At 35.1% G+C, this 8914-nt stretch overlaps 1 long non-coding RNA gene across 1 annotated transcript; it reads right to left on the minus strand.

The window, feature by feature from the left end:
• Nucleotides 1-403: 403 nt before the first annotated feature.
• Nucleotides 404-7465, minus strand: LOC135297957 (uncharacterized). The gene is made up of 3 exons (XR_010359901.1): nucleotides 7377-7465; nucleotides 6112-6388; nucleotides 404-830 (listed from the first exon to the last, which is right to left on the minus strand). It is a non-coding gene; the product is annotated as an uncharacterized LOC135297957 (long non-coding RNA).
• Between the last annotated feature and the right edge of the window lie 1449 nt (nucleotides 7466-8914).

The following is an 8914-nucleotide window of genomic DNA, read 5'->3' on the forward strand; positions in this document are numbered from 1 at the left end:
CATGGTGCAGATACCCTACAGGCTCTAGAAGTCAACTTGTGCCATCACTCTCTTGGGAGCAAGATCAGGTAAGCTCAGAAAGGGAGATAGGCTGTTGGAACCGAGCTCTGGCCCCCCTGAATATCAGCAGCCAGCAGAAACAATTCAAGATCAAGACTTCCTATCCATCCCAAGCAAGAAGAAGGAAGAAGGCAGCAGTTGCAAAGAAATGAGTGAATGGAGGGTAGTTCATGCTCATGTTAGAAAGTGAAATCCTTCTTTGCCCACCTCAGTCCTCCAGGCACCTCTTCACAACAGGCAAGAGGCTTTGTACACGGCTGAGTGTCACACATGGCACACCTGAAGGACAGGATGCCATCCAGAGGGACCTGCACAAACTTGTCTAACAAGGCAAAGTGCAATGTGCTGCACCTGGTTCAGCCCCATATCAATCCATGCTGTGGGAAGACCAGATCAAGAGCAGCCCTGCTGAGAAGGACTTGGGAGCGCCGGTGGATGAAGAGGATGAACATGACTCAGAAATGTGCATTCAGCGCAGATAAACAAAGGTGTCCAAGACTGCATCAAAAGCTTTGTGGGCTACAGGGTGAGGGAGGCAGTTCTGCTCCTCCACTCCACTCTGGTAGACCCGAACCTTGAGTACTGAGTCCAGCTATAGGAGTCTCAGCACAGGAAGAATATTGACCTGTGGAGTGAGTCCAGTGTTGGCAATCAGAATGGTTGGAGGGATGGAGCACTCAGGAAAGGCTGAAAGCATTAAGATTGTTCAGACTGGAAAGGAGAAGGCTTTTTAGGGGTGATGTTATTGTCTTCTAGTACCAGAAGGAAACCTGCAAGAAAGAGAGAGATACAATAGTTAGAAGAATATGCAGTGACAGGACAAGGGGGAATGATTAAACTGAAGGAGAACAGGTTTAGATTAGGAAGAAATTCCTGATACAGTGAAACATGGACCTGCCATGGCAAAAGGGTTGGAACTAGATTTTATTTAAGGTCCCTTCCAACTCAAACTATTCTATGATTCCATGATCAAATGCCTGAGTTTGTTTAAATAGAGCATTAACTAACAAGACATAATTTACATCCTACTCACCATGTTTATCTCTGTGCAACAGTGTAATATTATCTCTATCTGCATCAAAAAATAAAATATACACAGATTTGAGTATAATAATTTTATGATATTTCATATACAAGATTCTCAGATGGTTTCAAATGCTATATCTTGATTTACGGAACCATCTACTGAATGACTTTATTTGTCCTCAATTTCTGGTTGCTATTTTAATACAAAAAGCCTTGTCTTATGAAGAGAAAATGCATATTTGACATTACATTATATTTGTATTTAAATATTTATGGCTGAACAAGTTTTGGGGATTCAGTTCTGAAAATATCTGCTGGTGGTGTGTGTGATACCTGTAATTTCTTTTTTCTCAATATGATTAAGTACTAACAGATTTATCCAGTACTTCTTCTTAATTATACTTGTGCTGTCTCTGTCTTGACTGATCGTTTGGGTAATGTTAATATAAGAACGGTGAAGAATTTTTATGAAGATAAATCCCACTAAGGCTGACATTTTATTAACTAGTTCTAGAAACTTGTTGGATATTGCTTCTTCTCTGACAAAGCTAATTAACTTTGATAAATATTACCATACCAACATCCTTGAATGTAAACACTTCAGGCATTATCATACATTAATTTATAGTTTGATCAGCATTCACAATTGTTAGTAAGTTTTTTTGTATTTTCTGCTTAGTATCATCATGCTGAATTCTGTGATCAACAGAAGCCTAAAAGGTGTTAAAAATTGCTTTTATTATGCTAGATGTTAATTATAACAATACTACATTTTGCCATCATGTGCTTTTCTAAAGTTATTCTCAATATATCATCTTGCTTTCAAAATTCTATTAACTAGAATTTTTTATCCTTTCATTTTACTTACCAGTTCTGTCCCTTTATTGTCTTAAAAATTGTACACGGGAGATATTTTGTCTCAAGTTATTTTTCCAATTGACTTTTATTTATGTCTCTGGTTATTTCCTATTTGAAGAAATTGTCACTTTCATGATTTGTTTCTATGTTAATATAAATTTGAATCTGGAATTTAACTGGATTAGGTTCATGACCTATGTTTGTGAAATTAGGTTGTTACTTATATACAGAGAATTTAATCTCTTTCAGTCATTTGTCTAAACAAAGGACAAAGCATATGCCTGATAATGACTTTAATCCTGCATGAATTATAAACTACCTCTGGTCATATAATAATACACATAAAGACTATTAACCCAGCATGTATTATTTTGTCCAGTACCTATAAAGTGTTCCCAAAGCAAACATTGGACAGCTATAACAAATACTCAATAATTAATAAAATGATGGATGCAACAATTCAAGTCAGTGTTTTTCAACAAGTAGTTCCAATGAAGAGATTGCTCTTCAGAAAAGCTGTTTTGATGGCATTCCACTACTGGATGTTCACCAAACTGACAAACGTGACTCCTGTGCATTAGCCCACAGATGTAATTCTTTACAGTTATCTAAACCCATTTAGTTGCCTTGGTATAAAACCAATGACATTTAAATAATTTCTGCAGAGACACTACCATGTTGCAGTGGTGGAAACTGAGAGAAATATATGGCCCTGTGTCTCCTTTTCATTCTCTAGTAGTATGACAGAATAAATCTATTCTGTTCTATTCTAGATAATCTATTCTAGTTAAAATTGAAGTAAGATAGAAGAAGTTTCTGATTAACTCTAATAAATCTTGAGTTAATTGTCCATTGTTTCTAAGGCAATCCATTTGGACTGTTCTTGGAAATCTCTTTCCTGGGAGTTTTAACCAGCCCCTTAAAAGAATCTCCTTGAAGAGTTTAAAATTTCTACAAATCCTTTAGCATTCATCACACTCTTCACTCTTTTTGAGAAAAATGCTAAACATTTTTAGCAATGCAGTGCTCAGCTAAATCAAAAGTTGTTATTCATACGTCAATCTGTGTTTTTCTGACTGATTTCTGTGCTGATAACAGTTTATAGTTCTCTGAATACAATAGCAGCTGTTAATTTTACTGACACATCCACTGTTCTTTCTAATTCATTATACCATTGGTGAGAAACTCCTGTTTTAGATTAGACTCTTTTTGACCCAGGAAGATCAAATGCATCTTCTTAAAAAAAAAATTAAAAATTCAAAGATGTTAAAAAACAATTGTGCCAAAGAAATTGTTCATGTCATCAGAATGGGTAAATACAGTGTCTGAAATTATATTGGCACTCTATGTAAAATGAATTGTTTAGTTATGATTATTTTCCAAATGCCATGTTGGAACTCTCCGTGGTAAGTTTTACCACCCAATATGTCATTTTATCTAACTTTACTTGAGTGAGACAGATTAAGATAATCTAAGATCAGCAAATCTTTATCACTTAAGAAAGATTAAACCCTTAATTTTCTGATAAAATCTAGCAGATCTTATAATTTTTAATGTACTGCTGTAGTTCAAATCAGTCACTTCCCATAGACAAAACTCATTGAAGAAATTTGTAATCATACATAGCCATATTAGGTTGTACATTACATTAAAATTATCCTTAAGGACTGGTCTGCATTCTATTTCCTGCTATACTACAGAGAAATAAAAAATGAAAGTTTATTGAGATGGTTTATGTGAACTGTGTCTCCATAGCAAATATAAGTTGTATCTTGAACACTTAATTTTCAAAATGTGAAAAATGCTGGAGTTCAACCTAAAATTTGGGATGAGTTTGCATATACATTTAATATCTTTCAGAGAGAGAAAATAGAACATACCATTTATGAATACTTGCTATGAGTAATGCTAATGGATTTCAGATGTGATAAAGAATAAATTCATGCAATATGAGTGAACAAGGTAAAAAGAACAAAATTTGGGGTTTGTGACATTACTCCTATTTCATATATTAAATAACATCAATTACAATATCTCATGGGATGTATTTTGCTTTTAGTCTGCATTACAGATGAGATAATAATACAAATAATTGTGAAAGTCTGCTATTAGCTTTCCCAGTTTTATTATTCTTTCCCCATTTCTAATATGAACAGTACATATTTTCAGAAAACCACATTTAATGGACATTGGGTTTATTTCAGATCATATGTCTGAAGTATAAACTTAGATTTGAAATTTAAATAACAGTTTAACAATTAAATAGGTCTTTAAAAAGAATAGAAACTTAAGGAATGTCTCTGAAAATTTATTCTATCTTCCTTTGGTTTCTACTGTATTTCTCACTGGTATGTTCATAATTGTTTTCAATTTGGCTTTATAAATAAAATCTAGAAATCATGTTCTATAAGCAAATTTATAATCTCCCACTCTTCCATTTTCTGTTCACCTGTGTATGTAAATGTAATAGTCAAGATTCCATTGTAAAAATTTTTCCCTCTACCTTCAGATGAGTGAGTAAGAAAATTGAAGAGCAGTCTCATTTGAACATGTAAATTAGGGATTTTTTTAATAAAAGATATTTCCCTTGATGAAATGTTCCTAAATACTTGTGGGAGAAGGTAGGTTACTCCTTAGTACTCTTTTATTGAAGTTACAGAGCAAAGATCTTTTCCCATTGAAATACACAGCTAGAAAGAAAGAACTCTTATCTTTGGGTTTGCATGTATTTAGATGTGATATGCATAATCAAATTTCATTTAAAAAATTTAATTACTTCCTGAGATAGGTACAAAGAGTACTGAAAGCATGAAAAGTCAAGTACAAGGAAATTAGGAAACAGAATTATTATGCTCTGCATATTCAAACCAGATATTTTTCTAACCATTTCTTCATGGTAGATGGATGTTTGTTCTGTATTGAGTGGCCTGGTCTCACTTCTTAGCACAGATGGATTTTCAACACTGTGTCTGAACTCAGAAAAAAACTGAGCCATTAGTTCTAAGAAATGTGTCCACAGTCAGCCACTGGAAGTGTAGAAAATAACAATTCTAACAGAAAAATTATTATTCCAGTTTTCGGGGAAAATAACAACCATATTCACAGCCACAGCAACAATATAACATTGACATAATCAATAATAACAGTAATTATAAATAATGCATTCAAGCTTAAGATGAGAAATTCCTTTCTGTTAATATGCATGACATTCTCCAACTAAGTCAGTGAAAAACTGTCTGCATGATGAAAAGTAAACATGCCTCTCCAGAATTCAAAAACACTGCAACACAAGTGATGAATCTCAACGCTAAAACCCACCCTATCAACACCCAAGCTATCCACAGAAACTTTGAAAGTTAGGAATTTTGGCATGATTAATGAAGCTATGATCAATGACTTTGTGAAAGACAAATTATGGACATGATAGAGCAGATGCAAATTAGAATTGATTCAATGAGGGACAGTGAGAGGCATGTGACACAGGCATGTGTTGTGAAAGGCTACTTTAGACAAAGTTATATTTTATTAGGAGGCCAGACACACAAAAAAAAAAAAAAAAGAAAAAAAAAGGAAAAATCTTTCAACACTCACTATCAAGTAAAATCAAAATAAGCCAAATATAAACCCCAAACGTAAACCTCTTAATGTAGATATTGTTCATTTTGGTAATAGTCACATAGGAATCAATTACCTCTGTTCTGAAATTTCAGACATGTATATAAATTGTGACTTATAATTTGCTTTCCCCTAAAACAGCCTAAACTCTTTCTTAATATTTGCAGACTTCAGAGGATCATTATGAAGACAAGCACATAGGCATGGAAACTGGCTGTCTCGAATAAGATTGCAAAGCAAAAAGATTCAGAAACTAGAGAAATTGGGGCAAAGTAATTCCTCTTACCCTTATACAAAATCAAGTTTCCTCTCAAGTGTAGTTCCATCACAGTTTTCAGTTATTTTGGCTTACAAAAGTCTTTGTCTAAGCATGAATAATTAAGATCTGTCCTGGTCCATATATGGCACTGTGTAGCTATGTGGAAAAAATGAACTGCAGAGGATGTACTGAATCACTCAGAAATATTCCCTGTTATCAAAAGTGATACTCCTTTGTTTTGAAATTTTCCTACAGACAAAAAAAAACCCAGCAAAAACCAGTGTAGGACTTACCTATGGAGACAAAAAAAGCTGCTGTAATTTAGACATTGCTATAGTGCATTAAGCTTCCATTCATTCTCCTGCTTTCACAGCTCCCAGTGGCTGAATGTTTACATACTCTTTCCAACTCCTTTATACAGACTTTCTTTCCAGACTAGTCTCTACAGTATTCTTCTGTCAGGATTTAAAGAATGCAGCGAACTTGTCTCAAAGCACTATCGTAGGAGGAAGTCCTCACAAGCCACCACAACAGGCACAGATGGCAAACAGGAAGGCATTAATTTCAGGCCTACAAGAAGGTGAAATGTTTGGAATTACCATACCAGACAAGATTACACTCTGAAGACTGTAGGAAAAGCATGGATGAAACAACAGGAAGATCCAAGGCCTGTTGAGGCAGATCTGAGTAAACTATTCGGACAAAAGTTCCCATCATGGAAAACTGTGGGAGAGAAAGCAACTGATACATATATGCCATCCCAATTTGTGGAAATGGCATATATACCTCTGGAGTAACCATCCATGGAGTTGTTTGGGAAAAGACTGGATGTGAAATTCAGTGCCTTGGTTTAGTTGACAAGGTGGTATTAAGCCACAGGTTAGACTCAACGATTTCAAAATCTTTTCCATCATAGTTGGTTCTGTGATTCTCTGACTTGGACTGTATAGAAGTGGTTTCTCCAGAAAGACACTCTGGGAATCCTACCACTGAGAAGACCAGAAGGACCAGGGGAGACATGGTGGTGACTATAATCTTTCTCTCTCCCTCTCTCTCTCTCTCTCTCTCTCTCTCCCTGCCCCATTCCTATTTCTACCTCTCTCATGTTTACTGTTAAATGCAATCAGTACTATTGACTTTAGCATAAGGTCTTTTAATCCAGGCAATCATCTTTTAATAACCAAATCCTAGTATTATTCCAGAGGATCATAACCTTAATTGGTGTTAGGAGTGGGATCCTAGCATTATTCTAGTGGAATGTAATTTCTCAGGACGGCTTTTCTCTACTGCCAAAGAAAATGCTGCCTAGTTGGCTACTGCATCATGTCAAGCTTCACTCACACAACATTTTCTAATGTCGTCCTTCAAAAATATGCAAAACTACCAACAATTCTAGCCAAAAATAATAAAACTTGATTTTCTTCATTAATTTCATAAGATTGCAAGCATGATCACCTATTTCAATAACGGCTGCTGTCCTGCATGGGATCCTCCATAAACTGCAGGGGAACCTGTGCTCCCACACCTGCAACACCTTCTCCCCTCCTTCATCTCTCACCTGTGTGTCAGCAAAGATGTTTTTCTCACTTTCTTTTTTCCTCCTCTCCTTTCTTCCTCCCTTTTTCGCCAGTGCTGTCCTGCCTCAGCTGTAGGCTGTGCGGCTGGATCTGGATGGAACCAGCTCTGTCTGGCTGGGGCAGCCCTGGCCTCCCCTCACGGAGATGCTACAGCCACCTTGATACATAAACACAGCGACTTGGAAAACTGTATTCCTCTTTCTTTTGGAGAGTGTCTAGATTAGAAATCATAGTGGAAAAAAAAAAAACAAAACCAAAAACACCAAAAAAAACCCCCAAAACTAAAACCAAAATAACAAACCCCACCTTCTGTTCCCCCCCCTCCGGCCCCTTTTTTTGGTGCTAGTTTTTCTTGTAAAATATTTATGAAATGTTATTTCAAAGCTCTCTGTGTAAGTCAGAGTTGACCCATGAGGCCGTTATGCTTTGGGGAACCCTTGCACGACAACGACTCCCAATGTATTCACTATGTCTTCACTGTGTATCAGAAGTGAACTTTTTCAGACCTCATAACTCACATCTCACTGCAGCTGGGACAGGAACACCTAAAAATTTTGTTTAAACAGAATTGTTCATACTTGTGACAAAGAGTTCAAGTATTTTCTTAGACCACAAACTGAGAAGAGATATTAGAAGCATACAGAACTCATCTTCATATAACTATTTTTTTTAAAATAGCTCTTTTTAAGCCACAAACTTAGAAAAGTATGCTTTATTATAATTTGAGAAGAATTACAACCTATTTACAGTAAATAATACATCATCATTGTGACATTGCACTAATATTGTATCACCAAAATTATTTTCTAGTAATGAAATCGTGCAATACATCAGTAAAATGCCCCTATTGTAATTATATCTTTAATACAGTATCACTGGCATAAACAGGTTCTGAGAGTTCAGGTTTAAAGATAAATAATTGATAACATAATGCAAATGAGTTTTATATATATATAATTTAAATAAGTTTCATTTTGATTCATTTAGGTAAAGCATTTGAAAGAGAACACATTTGTATGCAAAGTATATTGCCTTCGTAATAACAGCAATAATGATTTTAACAGCTGCATGAAAATGCTTGTATTAAAACACATGAAAGAAATTCTTTCAGTGGAGCAGCTCCAGCAAAAACAATATTGACAAGAAAGTACCAAACAGCTTGATGGATTCCTATTAAAAGTTTTAGGAAGTTATCTATCCCGAGATACCATAGCTGAACATTATGTGTGTACATATGTATATGCATATACACAAGTTTTGATAGAACAAAATATTACACAAGTTTTGATATAACAAAACATTGTGTATGTGTGTGCAAGTGTATGTGTGACAATAGTTTACATCTTTAAAATTGTATAAATCCTTCAATTTAATATTTATGTCTCTCTGTTTTAGCTTTTAGAATTCAGTTTGTTAGATTGATTCTCAGGCCAGAAAATACCATGTTGAAATGATTCAGCAATCTACCCAGTTCCCAAGAGAAATACATCTTCCTTCTATATAATACTTTTAAAATACT

This window comes from Passer domesticus, chromosome 3 (assembly GCF_036417665.1).
Source record: "Passer domesticus isolate bPasDom1 chromosome 3, bPasDom1.hap1, whole genome shotgun sequence".
NCBI classification, from domain to species: Eukaryota; Metazoa; Chordata; class Aves; order Passeriformes; family Passeridae; genus Passer; species Passer domesticus.